The 14,017-nt window shown below is 39.1% G+C and overlaps 1 protein-coding gene and 1 long non-coding RNA gene across 6 annotated transcripts in view; one reads left to right on the top strand and one right to left on the bottom strand.

Annotated features, from left to right (window-relative positions):
* Positions 1–12,483, top strand: part of LOC108271234 (uncharacterized) — a 40,667-nt gene extending 28,184 nt beyond the window's left edge. For both annotated transcript variants that reach the window (XR_008397089.1, XR_008397090.1), the window contains one exon: positions 341–12,483. This is a non-coding gene — a long non-coding RNA (uncharacterized LOC108271234). The remainder of the gene's footprint in view (positions 1–340) is intronic.
* celf5a (cugbp, Elav-like family member 5a) overlaps positions 1–14,017 on the bottom strand; it is a 219,708-nt gene that overhangs the window by 83,470 nt on the left and 122,221 nt on the right. The gene's annotated exons all lie outside the window — the stretch shown is intronic.

Raw genomic sequence — 14,017 nt, 5'->3', positions numbered from 1 at the left:
ACATACGTCAGATGTGTGATAAATTCTGTCTTAAAGAATGTGATTAATACTTGGATTGAGGAGAACAGTAGACAGGCAGTACACTGCATTTTAGCTGCTCTTCAGTGGAATAGCACCAACTCATCTGTGCTTGTTGTTTTAAATACCTCTCATTTTATACCTCTTTTTATTTCTGTTAATTCACTTGCTCTGAGATAAATTACCAGTAATTCCTTAAGTACCAGGGCAAGGAATGAATTAAGAAGTGGGATAATCATGCTTTTTTTTCTACCTATCTCATCAACAGCTTAATTAAAGTGGTTTTTATGTAGTATTGAAATTCTGCAATACTGTGTTACAGCTGACAAAAGAAAGGCTAGCAATGAGACACGCCAATGCTACGGGATGTACTGCATGAACTCAACCAGATTTGATGGATGGCCCGCAGCTGTTTGTAGCTGTGTCACTCTGCTGAACATTATGCCTCTCTCCTTCGCTCCCTCTCTCAGTAATGACATGGGGGCCGGAATCCCTGAGCCTCCTGTGGCCGCACAGCTGCACATCACTTCTTTGTGGGCTTCTGTGGATCTACCGAGCTCAACATTTTCCAGCCCAAACGAACCTCTGAATACGGCGCGTGGGTGCTAGCATGTTGGCTAAACCCACTGAAAGCACACGCCGCCAATTTAATCCCTCACAACAACTGGCGCACTATAATAGGGCCACCAGGGACCAGGAGCAGCGAAGTCCTTCGGCTGACAGGGGGCGATGCATAGCGGGAAAAAGCATGACCCGGAAGCTGCCCTCCCCTTCCACTGGCTTTAATTTCAAGTTCAGTCAAACGCTTGCATATCCCTGTTTGATACTTTCCAAACCAATTTGTCTTAAGCGACTAAATCCTTCTCTAGAGCTGTTGCTTTTCTCTTTCTCCCATGATTCACATGCATAGCCCCTGGTTTAGCTTGGCCTTTTTCAACTTTTTTCATGAAGTAAAAGTCAGATTGTAGAAATATCCAGGCAGACTTAGGCAATTGCCTTTGTTAGTCTAACTAATCATGCAAGCCATGTTTCACAGCTCTGATAAGCAGAGTGCCTCCAGAAAGGTTTGGACCAATGGCGCGCATGCATTCACTAAGCTAATTTGCAGACTGGCAAGGCTTTCACACCATTTGGAGATGCACTTTAGATTTCACCAGGGATGTGAGACTCTGGTTTATGGACTGCCATAGCCTAATATATTGCGTTTTGCACACTGGCTTGAATTGGCCTGCATTAGCATTTGAAACGGTTTAATCTCTACTCTTTTAAATTGAGTTATTTGTCTCAAGTTTGCTTCAAAGTGTGACCATACACACATTATCCATGTGATGTGTGATTTTTGTTTTGAATGAATGAATTTTTTTTTTTTAAAAAACAAAAAAAATACACTGGCATCAGAGGGAAGCAAAAATGTTTTTTTAATTCATTTGAGCTGTCAAACGTTTACCCACAACTGTACATGCTCTCATCACACGGTACAAATCTTTTTTCTCTTATATATTTATATCCCCAAACAAGTTAGCCAAAATTATTATTGCACCTGTCCTAAATGCCGCAGCTGAGACTGAGCTCCTCCAGATGCTCCTAAATGCTTTCCCTTGGTACAGTGCGCTCTCCATGTTAACACAAGACCCATAAGTGGCTCTGCGCCGGTGCCAACGTAAGGCTGGCGTGCACCCGTGCCAAAACGCTGGGTTGTCACAATCCTGGCAAGCCTAATCCAGCTGGTTCTCTCTGGAGCATGCCAGTGCCTCCTGTTTCCAAACACGCCAGTGCTCAGTGCGAGGTGCTCGAGAACACATGGCACTGCTACTGCCAGCCTTCAAACTGCACCTGCTGATCCTTAGCCAAATGTGCTGCTTCAGAAGAGCTCACATTCAAGAGGAACACCAGTGTGTGGTTTTTGCTCATGGGTGATCACAGGTTTCATAGCTTTCATGCATCACATCCATTTTGTCAACAGCCGGCATAAAGATTCTAGTCTAGCATGAGTCCCAATTAAATCTGAACTTTAATATTATTATAAATATCATGTGCTAAAAGTATTCTTGTAAATTTGGATTTCTAGCTCCAAATTGGACTATATATCTCTTTAAGTCATAACTACCAGAGCGTTGGTGAACATTTCAATACTTGCGATTTGTTTCTCTTTGCTTCCTTTCAACATAGATGGTTCCAGTGATCAATAATGCTTCATTCAATCATACATTCATTCTTCATGGCAGCGCTTTATCATGGTCAGGGACACAAGGCAGTACACCATGGATGGGATGCCAGAGTACCATGCACACACCTTCACAAGTAGGGGAAATTTAGCATAGACAATCTATCTACTGGCATGTCTCTGGGAGGAGGAAGGAAACTGGAGTATCAGGAGGAAAACCACAAGGCAACAACAACTCCATAGGTAGTGAGCGTCAATACTACCTGCTGCACCAACATGCCAACCTGGGATAGGATAATAAACAGATCAGGCTGGAAAAGTTGTTAACATATTTAAAATGAATTGCTAAATACCATGGCAGCATACAATAATGGTAAATGTCCATCTCAGAACAGAATCTCTGAGCTCATGTATGCAGAAGAGGCCAGATAGTGCTTTCCTCTGAGTGTGTTCAGTTGCTCTGTGATCTAGCATGAGCACTAGTTTGAAAATACGCCATGGTTTCACATTGGAGGAGGCACATGGTAGTTGTGTGATAGGAATGAGCTAGCTTGTGGGTGAGAATTAGCAAATGACCAAACTGGGAGAAAATAGGGTTTTAAAGAAAGTCGCTTTGCTCAGGCTGCAAATGGTGGATTTGTGAAAGATGTCAGGGAGAGAGAGTGAAGATGGGGAAGTATGCAGGATCTTATAGTGTGAGGCTGATTTTTCCCTGCAGCTACAGTCGCCCTTTAGCCACGGCCGGTTGTGCACAGCAGTGTGGCAGGAGATAAATTCAGGAGCAAGTGCTGATGGCAGATCACACATGGCTGAAGGATGTTCCGGTGACTCGCCACCACAGATGCATTTGCAGCAGAGCTAATATATTGTGATATGTGATTATTTCCTTTTCACGTCTCATTCGTGTCACCTGCATTTGGCTGAGCAAAGTGAAACCATGAGGCTTTATCATTTCTAAACCAACAGGAAAATAAACAGGATTTCTGATTCAGGAGGACCTGTCGAGGGGCAAGTGTTTAAGGACATTCATTATTCAACAAATAAATGGGCTTCATGCAGAAGAGCAGGTTGTTTTATCAGTATATTTAGAGGAAAGATGTGCTTGTAATTCCTTGGCCATGAGACATGCCTCGAAGAAGTCATGCACCTGCCTGGTGTGTCAAGTAGTTATCAGCAGGGAGGGAAGGGATAATGATCATCAGCAAGCGCCTTGTTTACTCTTCTTTAAATGAATTTGAGGATCTTGTTTTGCCAGATTAATAATGCAGATTGTACACGATGGTGGCTAAGAATAGCTGTGGAAAAGACAGCGGGGGAGAATACAGCAGCAGCAGGGACTGACATGACATTTACAGGCATGCTGGGCCGTTATGACTCTGCTGGGATTATATATCAAGTACAGTCCCATCAACAATGCCTTTCAAAAAATGACATTACAATTCTTGCTAAAGAAACAAGCTGATTTTTTAGATTGCTTCCAATCTGTTTTTGAGCTCCACGATATAGTTTAGATTAAATTAAATCAGTTTTGGTCCTGTTCATTCCCACCTTCACTGTAGCTTCAAGGTCTTGCACATTCGAAGCGAATCCCAGTTTTCAGGATATTAGCAGTAGCAGTCATGTCGCTCTCCCTCAAGCATATTTCACTGCTCCCTTATTCCCTCACAATATTAGTGGAAGGCAGATGTCCATAGCCAGGTCCAAGTTTTTTGTCCATAAAACAGCTTTAAAGAGATTCTAGCCATTTTTTCTAAATCTCAGGCGACATAAATAGAACATGGGACTATTGAACAGTGTGTGTGTGTGTGTGTGTGAGAGAGAGAGAGAGAGAGAGACTAACACCACCTCTGAAAACTTCACGCATGGGGGGAAAAATCAATACTTTTCAAATCTTTTTGATTCATTATATGATGTTGTTATGTCATCTATCTGGACACTGCGAGGCCCACAAATGTACTCAACCTGGAAGCCCTGAAGAAATAGACTATACTGGATATATAGAGCAGATTTAACAAAGAGAGCTGATACAATTCTTGTATAGAGATGGATGAAAGTCAGCATATAATGAATAATGAAAGTCAGCATTTAAAAGGTCTATGTTCACTGGCACTGAAATTTCACCTTGCGTCACGCAAATATTGCCACACAAACTACATAGCTAACTACAGAATATCTGCAAAACCATCAAATGCAACCCGGCTAATAATAAAAATTAATTTTAATGAAAATCATTTTTCTAGCACCTTTCTCAAACCTTTGGTCGGTTTATGCATCACATTGAGCCTTCAAGGCTAGGATGAATCTGCCCCTCACGCTTAAGTCTAGATGCTTTAGTATAACCAGCAACCAGTGGACAAATTGGAGAGATGACCAAAAACATTCAAACAATGAAATAGAAGATAGATGCATAAACAAACATAAAACAACAACTCCGGTGAGACTCTGCAGCAAAATAGATGTGTAGAGCATACTCTCAACAAGAAATGGAATGGAAAATGTATAGTATTAAAGAAAATTATATTTATAAATTTATAAAGGGAAATTATTGTGCAATCAGTTGCTGCTACCTTGACTAGTATGAGAATGAGCGATCTCTGCCATACTGTATATTTACAGGCAAAACACTTGGTTCCCTGCTATTTGGATACATCACTTGTATCACTTGTGCATGCCGAGTATCACCAGCTGGTTCAAGAGCTGGACCCAAAAACATGAAGAATATTTCATCAAGGTGGGGGAACTGAAGCATCGTCCCTCAGTCCCACTGCTTCACTGCAAAATACGACATCCTTGCAAGTGAACATTTCTTGAATATAATACAAATTTATCTCATATTTCCTATTACAAGACTAAAACAAACCAAATATAAGATGACTAAAATCTAGTTCTAGACATTTTTACTAATTTCAAGCTTGATAGAGTCTTGTTCTATTGGCAGTTAGAAGGTATCAGGTATTTATTTCAAGAAAACAGCAAAATAATCTGCCAATAGAACAAGATGGTGTAAAGCTTGAAAAAAGTCTAGGCTTAATAATGTTATATTTGGTACATTGGAATCTTGTAATAGGAAATCTGCCATAAATCTGACAAGATTCAAGATATTTTCCCTTAATAAGATGCCAGTTTTTGCAGTGTTGTCATCATATCACCTCCCATCACATCACCTCTCACCACCAGTGGTCACTTCACTTCCTGTTACTGTATATCATCAATTCTTATTGAAAATGAATGGCTTCCATTTTCTTGTGTTGTGTCCCAGCTGTGAGACTAAATGCTGTGCTGTTTTTAATCACCAAACCTTGCCTTGTCTTTATAATACAAGCAAAATTTGGTGCAAGCAAGAGTAATTTGTAAGAACAACTGCAACCGGTTCCTGGTTTGATTCTTAACTTGGGATTCTGTCTGTTGGGATTTTCTTTCCGAGTTCTCTCTGATACATTTACATGGACAGCAGTAATCTAATTATTGACCTTATTCTGAATAAGACAGTATTCTGATTAAGATGTTTACATGAGTTGCATTTAGAATACTCCTTTCATGTTCTTGTTTTACATGTTATAGAACGTAGTTCGATTAATGGCACACGTCATTACGTCACCGCGCCACGCCGTCCGGCGTTCCCTCCAGAATTTCACGTATCAACATACAGTTCGTCTTCGTTATGGTACCGTATACAGTTTCGGGTGTTTTTATTTTTAATTTTACGAAGGCTTCAAGTGCGGTTAATTATTTGTCATGCTGTACGTGCAAATAGACGACTGCTTGAAACTGTTGGCTGCATCCGAAACCACATACTTACCGACTATATAGTAGCTAAGATACATGTATTTCGCCTACTATAGGTAAGTATGTAAGTATGCGGTTTTGGACGTGCTCTCTTGTTTGCTGTCAAACGGTTGAGCACTGCCGTGTGTGTACGTGTCCTGTCGCAAAATGCGGTGAAAACTCCCACACGACGTTAATAGTGTGATTAAGGTGTGTACATGTCTGTAATGCACGTCGATAATGCAACTAAAACAGGAGTACTCCACATGTCTTAATTCCATTTGTGTTTACTTCGAGTATGACTTTAATCGGATTAAGGTCATAAAAAATTGCTGTTTACATGCTAGTTTTATATTCAGAGTATCGTCTTAATCGGGTTAATATCAGATTATTGTTGTCCATGTAAACGTACTGAATGTGTCTGTGTGAGTTTCCTCCGGGTTCTCCAGTGTCCTCCCACCTCCCAAAAATCAAGCGAGTAGGTGGCTTGGTTACAGTAATTTGCACCTAGGTGTGAATGAGTGTGTGAATGTGTATGTGCATGAAACCCTGTCATGTATTCTTGGTCAGGAATTCTAGTTAAAGCTGGATAGTGCATTTAAAAAAAATATGGATCACACATTGTTGTGTAGCTGAAAAAAACAAACAAAAAAATTGAGTCATTGAGTCAATACGTAGACGAATGCATAATAAAGTAATGGCCACATATGAATTAGGACTAAATGCGTCACTTAGTATTTTCTAATAAACAAAGAAAAGCAATGCATGTAAACTAAAATCTTAATACTCCTCACAGTTCCACTACAGTTATTTGCTTGTTTTAAGGTTTTTAATCCATGCAGAAGACTGGTACATCAGCAACCTAGTTACCGCTGAGAGGAAGTGGGAACAAGCACCGCTCTGTGTATTTGCATCAATCTGCATCAATGTAGAGCTTTTTGAGAAAATGAAGATGCAGAAGAACAATCACTCAGTGCTTGATTAGATTGTGTTTTTGCTGTACATTTATAAAAGAGAGGATTTGTGTAATTGCATGCCTCACAAATATATCCTTGAGAAAATTGGCATCTGAGGAGTTCTGACTCTTTGAGCGAGAAAAGTCACTCGCTCAGTAGTCCGCTTGTGCAGTATGCACACAGTATATATAAAATAAGAATACATGCATGTTTTTCCACTACTTCCTTCTCATTTTCCCTCTTTTTTTAAACAACATAATATTAAAAAACCCTTTAACAAGCTATTTTACCGTCTGTGACTGAATGTTGATTGCTTTTTACAGTCAGTGTATAGAGAAAAGAATTAATTAGCAATTTTCAGTTCTTACATTAATGTACTAAGCAGTGTACTAGTACACACCACACTACCATTGCATATAAAACACAACCACACCTCAGGACCCCCTTTTAAAAAAATAATAATAATCACGGCCTTGTATCGTAATTGCATGTGTGTAATAATTCCTCTTGCTCATCACGTCGGTCCTCCTCACACTCTCTGTTGGCTTTTCATGATAGTGCATCTCTGTCATTAGTCGGGAGTTCACTTGGAGGAAGCTAACCTGGAGAGAAAAGCCACTCTTCTCTGATCTCGCCAATGAGCTTGTCCTGCATCAAAGTATGCTTTGAAGTCCAGGTACTTGTAAAAGATTGGTTCAGGTTTCAGGTCAGGGTTCCAGTAGCCGAAGGTGGGGCATGAGGGGATTTGAAGCCTTCGGCTGCATTTGTGTTCATAGCCTTCCCTTCATGTTTATTAGGAGGAAAGCAATCTGTGAATCTGCAGCAGGTCAGCTTTCTGCCTTACATTCTTTTCCATACCCTTCATGTACTCTTGTACCCTTGGCAAAGATCATCCTTCAGAAGTGAAGCTATAATTTAGCACATATAGTAAGTAGAGTAGTAAGGAATAACACACAATGGACTGTGCTGCTATGAAAGTAATATACACTGTGGTGGTGTGATATCCTGAAGTGTATTAGTTTCGTATAACAGCGTCGACCAAAGTCTGTTATTTCACTTATTCCACAGAGTGCCAACGACTACAATGTTTGTTTAATTTATTAATGAACGACATGTGCTTTTTTAAACAAACTAATGCCAATAGCAAGCTGTCACAATGCAAAACTGCCTTCATAAATAAGTGAATGTAACAGTGGATAACTTACAGTGATGGGTTTAAGTCTTATTCTCTGTGTCAAAGTTCAGATCTGTTAGAAATGTACATCAACTTCTTAAAGATGTCACTTATGACTTTTCAAATATACATTATATGGCCAAAAGTACGTGGACACCTGACCATCACACCCATATGTGGGTCTTCCCCAAACGATTGCCACAAACAAAGTTCCCATCACTTGAACTAAGAGGCCCAAATCTGTTCCAGCATGACAATGGCCCTGCGCACAAAGCAAGATCCACAAAGACTTAGTTTGCCAAATTTGAAGTGGAAGAACTTGAGTGGCCTGAACACATTTGTGATGAATTCGACCACTGACCACATGCCAGGTCCTTCCCAGAAGAATGTTATTATAACAGAAAAAGTGTGTCTGTGATGGTCAGGTGTCCACATATTTTTGGCTATATAGTGTATGAGCAGATCTACAGGTATGAGTAACATTCTCAAATGCTGGATGTTCCTTCATGTGCCATAGCAAAAGGTTACGCTGTCACTTTTTCCAGCTGTCCATACGAGCTTGCCCATTACTTCCACGCTCGTTTAGCCAGCAGGGGAATCACTGAGCAGCCTCGCCCACTGCCATCAGCACAAGTAAGCACTGTTTAGAGCCGCTTTGCTGTGTCTCGTAGAGCAGCATGACTTTAGCATAATGATGGCCCCCAAGCAGGCCTGCATTCTTGCTCCAAGGTCTAACGGCTGTCTGCCGCTGGGCTATTTTTGGATGTGTGGCAGGCATCATAAATAATGGAGCTGTAAACGATCCGTGGCAGGTCTTTGCAGACAGATGGACGAAGTTGAGGAATGAGGTGAGCAAAAGAGGAAGAAAGTGGATAGGATTTAAAGGGGAAAGACTTTTTTGTATGGCATGAAGACAAAAAGGGCCAACTTTCAAATTCCAGGATGTTCATAACACAGGTTTATAATACTGACTTCACAAAGAGTTCATAGCCTTGAGTAAAGCCATGAAGACACAGATAAAGCAGGAGGAAGGGGTCCAATTTTCTTTTGTATCTTAGGCCATATTTATAATTTATTCACTTTTCTCTACTCCATTCAAAAACCCATTCGTCTCATCACACTACCAAGTGTCTCAGGCAAAAAATTTAAAAAACAACAACAAACAGTTATTTTAGGCTTATCAAGTGCATGCTTTATCACAGTCATTTAATTTCATATATTATTATTATTATTATTATTATTATTATTATTATTAATAATAACAACTTAATTGGAAGCAGGTGAAATGATGTTAAATTTCTGTCCTATATCATGATTTATGTATGTGCAATGTATATTTTTATATATTTATTTATTTCTAAATACATTAATACATTAAATATTTATTAAAGTGTTTATATGCAAATGATAATCTTTACAAAAAATAAAGTATGTATTGTTTTATTTAATCATTTATTTAATTCAATTTATACATTTAATTAATAAATTGAATTCTATCTATCTAGCTAGTTTATTTTCCTGGAAGTATCTTAGCAAACTTATATATCATGAGTCATATCCTGTGTCATGGAAGTGTCTTCTCCAAAGCTGCGTTCCTATCACACACATATGAAGACACCAATAAAGCAGGATATAAATGGGTAACACTTCTCATGCCATATTCATAATTCATTCACTTTTCTCCGGTCTATCCTAAAATCCATTAGTTTCATCACACTTTACAGAGTGTCTTAGGCAAAAAAGAAAAAACGCAGCCATTTTAGATTCTTTTAAACACCTCACACTTTTTATTCACCTGATGTTTTAGATCTTTGAACCATGGGGAATTGGAGTGTGCTGAATTATAGGCTTAAAAAAAAAGACACACAAAAGAAAGTGCAAGAAAAAAGAAGCTTCTTTGTAGATATTTAGCTCTCTCTCTCTCTCTCTCTCTCTCTCTCTCTCTCTCTCTCTCTCTCTCTGCCTCTTTCTTTGTCTCTCTTTTCTATTATACTGTACCTAATCACCATGTGCATATTTATATTAGAGGCTGCAGTACAGTTTGTATAAAAAGATATGTATGTATGTACCTATGATTTGCCCCAGATAGATGTAATTACTCTCTAACCTCAGGGTCAGTGTTTCATCTCAAGCACAAATCTCCGAACCAACAAAAAACTGTGTCCAGTTAATTACACACTGCACTGGATGGCCGGCCTTTTGAGACCAGTACTTCTCTTTACAAGGTAATCAAGGTGAATCGAATCTCATTTGGGTGCCGTTACTTTTAGACGTTGGAGAAGGACAACCTCATCCGAGGCACTCGATACTAGAACCAACTGGAAGCGTAGTGTAAATCCAAGCCCCGAGCTTCCTACTCGCAATCAGAATGCTGATTTTGTTTGGTGGCCTTGGATTTTACATGTAATATTCATCCGTTTGATTTAGCACACTTGTGATTAAAGATCCTTGAGATATTTGAAAGTGAGCGCAGTGTGTGGGAAGGCTGCAATAAGCCACTCAGATGGTGCTGGAGCTGTGCAGAATGTTTCGGAGGCTGCTGTTTCGCTTGCTGCGTCTCAGTGCGGCTCTGCGGCTCAGCAGCTCTAATCTCCTCCCATCTGCTGATGGAGCTGTTCGCCCTGCACGGAGCCCAGACCCTGCTCCACCCCATCTGGGCTGCTCCCACCCACTGTCTGTATGTCTGTCTGTGTGTATGTGTGTGTCTGTTAAAAAAATAAATAAAACGAGGTAATACTTAATCATGCTTAGTTCATGCTTAGCAGGTTACTCATTTGAAATAAGAAGGTGACGTGAAACAGGTGATGTAATCGTCTAATCATAGGACATAAGGAAACTCCAAAAAAGGCCTAGTCCTTCACGAGCAAGGATGGGTCGAGGCTCAACAATCTGCCAACAGATGCATCAGCGAATAATCCAACACTTTGAGAACAACATTCCCAAAAGACAAATCAGTAGGATTTTGGGCATTTCACCTTCTACAGTGTACAATATAATTAAAAGATTCAAGGAATCCGGGAAAATCTCAGTGTGTAAAGGGCAAGGCTGAAAAGCACTTCTGAACGCGCATGATCTCCGATCCCTCAGACGTCACTGTCTTAAAAACCGTCATGAGTCTGTAATGGATATCCTGACATGGGCTCGGGAAGCTGTCCTGACATGGGCCATCCAAGCTGTTATCAATGTCAGGTCCAAAAGCCAGCGTCTGTCATGGTATGGGGGTGTGTCAGTGCCCATTCTTAGCAAACGTATATATTGTGATAGATATCTTATGTTATGAAAATGTCTTTTTTCTATTCTTTCTATATTATTTTCGATAACAGCAGCTCTGACAGTAATGCCGGCTGTAATTCAAATCACAGGTTTATATTAATGCACTCTAATACTTTATTTTTTGTATACTAACAGCTCATCCACAGGGACTTGTGTAGCGTACACCCTACGTAATCTCAGTCTAACAATAAATGGATTTTAAAAATGAATTTTTATTTAACAAAGAAAAACATATTATCACTGATGATGATGATGCTTTCTTTAAGAAGACATATATTTAACATTTATGCAAGGAGTCTCCGCTATCAGTGCTTTGTAACGGTCAGTAAGTTTCCCACCACAGGAAAGTCTTCTGGTCTTTGTACTTTCCAGTTTCTCAGTAATGCTGACGAGCTGCTTTTTTTTGTCTTATTAATTTGAAGAGAGAGAATAAAATATAGACTGGTGAGGGAAAAACTATTTATAGCTGCTATAACATAAGTGACATAAATAACAGGAACTAACTTGTCTTGCCATTCCGCAACATTAAACATAAGTATAAATGGTTTAAAAATATAATTCATTAATTCATTCAAATATTCAATCATTGGCTAATTGCTGTGGTGAAAGAACAGTAAAACACTTTGGAACATTCTGGTATATATATAAAAAAAAAAACACTTTGTGGTGGTAACAGTAGCTCAGATTTTGTGAGTCACATTATACCTCCAGATCATTTATTAGTTTCCTGTAACAGTTATTTTATTCCTTTCTTCACTGATAGTAATAGTATAAATAATAGTAGTAATAGTGAAACTGACAGACATGCCATAGTGTAAGCATGCTTTACTATTATTATTGTGATCAAATCATTATTATTATAATTCATTATAATTAGTATTATCAGTGGTATAAACATTATTATTAATTAATCCCTTAATTTTCATAATCTAGTTCTGAAAATGTAGCCTATGTACTATGAGAATTTGTATATGTGAACCATGTCTATTATTTTGTTATAATCTATTATACATATACCTGTTGTGTGTGCTTTGTGTTGAATATGAGCTCGTGCACACTTATACAGAATCGGAAAGTGTGTGTGTGTGTGTGTGTGTGTGTGTGTGTGTGTGTGTGTGTGTGTGTGTGTGTGTGAGGGGCAGTAGGTCTATGCAGGCTTTAATGAGGCGGCTGCATATGAAGGAGCGTCATTAGCGGCGTGAGAGGGAGCAGCCTGGTGATTGCAGTGATTTGGCTCTGCTCCTTCTGACCCAGCCGGCCAATCAGAACACCCAGAGAGCCTCCTTCAGAGTGTGTGCAATCAGCGAGCCCACAGTGAGCACATACTCCCCTCAACAACATCTGTACAGCAACATCGAGCAACAAGCATACTGTATATGAATACAGATTGTAAAATGACATGGTTCTATAGCAGCATACTCCAGTGCTTTTGTAGTTTGCATTTAAAGCAATATATGAATGAATAAATAATCATGGAATCAAAATAGCCTCTTTATATTGACCAAAACTATGTTGAGCAAAGCCAAGCTGTGCAGAAGTGTTGCTGGGTGAATAGTGGTGGATAGTATGTAGGTAAACCCCCCCACCCATGAGCACAGAGCAGTATCAGCGAGAGCGTAGTCATTCTAAATGAGCGCAAGATGACACAAACTGCACCTTGACTTGCAGAACCTGGCAAGTGCACATGTCTCGGTGCTCAGTGCTCGCTGAACTGAAGTTCTCTCTCCCTCTCTCTCTCTCTCTCTCTCTCTCATGAGCAACAGTTTCCCTGTATGCTCACTTAACTACTGCAAGCTCACTACTAACTTTGTGTGCTCACAAATCACAAAACCTTGGGCTCATTTTTAATGAGCAGGCTTGCTGATACTGCTCTGTGCACTCAGGTCAGCCACCCTCATGCTCTTACTTAAATATACTGTTTAAACATAGAAAGCCATAAACTGTTTTCTCAGATTGCTTGCGTTGTAAATGATGAAGATGCTGTAGTTTCGCTGATGTCGCTATAAGAGGTTTTTATTTATCTATTTATTTTTAACTTATTTTTTTAAAGTATGAGTAAATGAGCACAGTATTGGATTGATACCCAATACCAGTATTGGTACCAACGCATCCTTAGTATTATGATAATAATATAACATATAGTGTAACAACATTTGTGCTAGTGAAGCAGACATGCCAAAAATGTGAAAACCATGAAATCAGTTATACTTGTTGTCCAAAAAATTGATGAAAAGCATTTTAATGGTCAGAAATAGATAACATTGAAACAGCTTCACATTGTTAAATTGGAAACCATCACTGTTTTAAAAGTACTGACAATGCCTCCAATATTTTAGGTAAACTGATAATTAATATATATATATATTTTAATTTATCATGATATCAATACATCATACACTCTTGGGAAAAAAAATGAACCAAGGCCAAAATGGCAAAATATTAAGTTGTTAATGGTCTGAACAACAAATCATTGGTCAGGAAATTAGCAAGATTTAAACAAACTTCCTGTGCCACCATTTGCTTGTTTACTTTTGCTGCAGTGAACTGTTTGGGGGAAAAGCTAGAAATAGGGAAATTCACTTGTATAGTCTTCTTGTATGTAAAGGTATAATCATGATAATGATTAAAATGTTTGATGTAAAATTAAAAATAACACATGTCTGGGTG

The sequence above is a fragment of the Ictalurus punctatus genome, chromosome 10 (genome assembly GCF_001660625.3).
Source record: "Ictalurus punctatus breed USDA103 chromosome 10, Coco_2.0, whole genome shotgun sequence".
NCBI lineage: Eukaryota > Metazoa > Chordata > Actinopteri > Siluriformes > Ictaluridae > Ictalurus > Ictalurus punctatus.
This window is presented reverse-complemented; position numbering and strand designations above follow the sequence as displayed.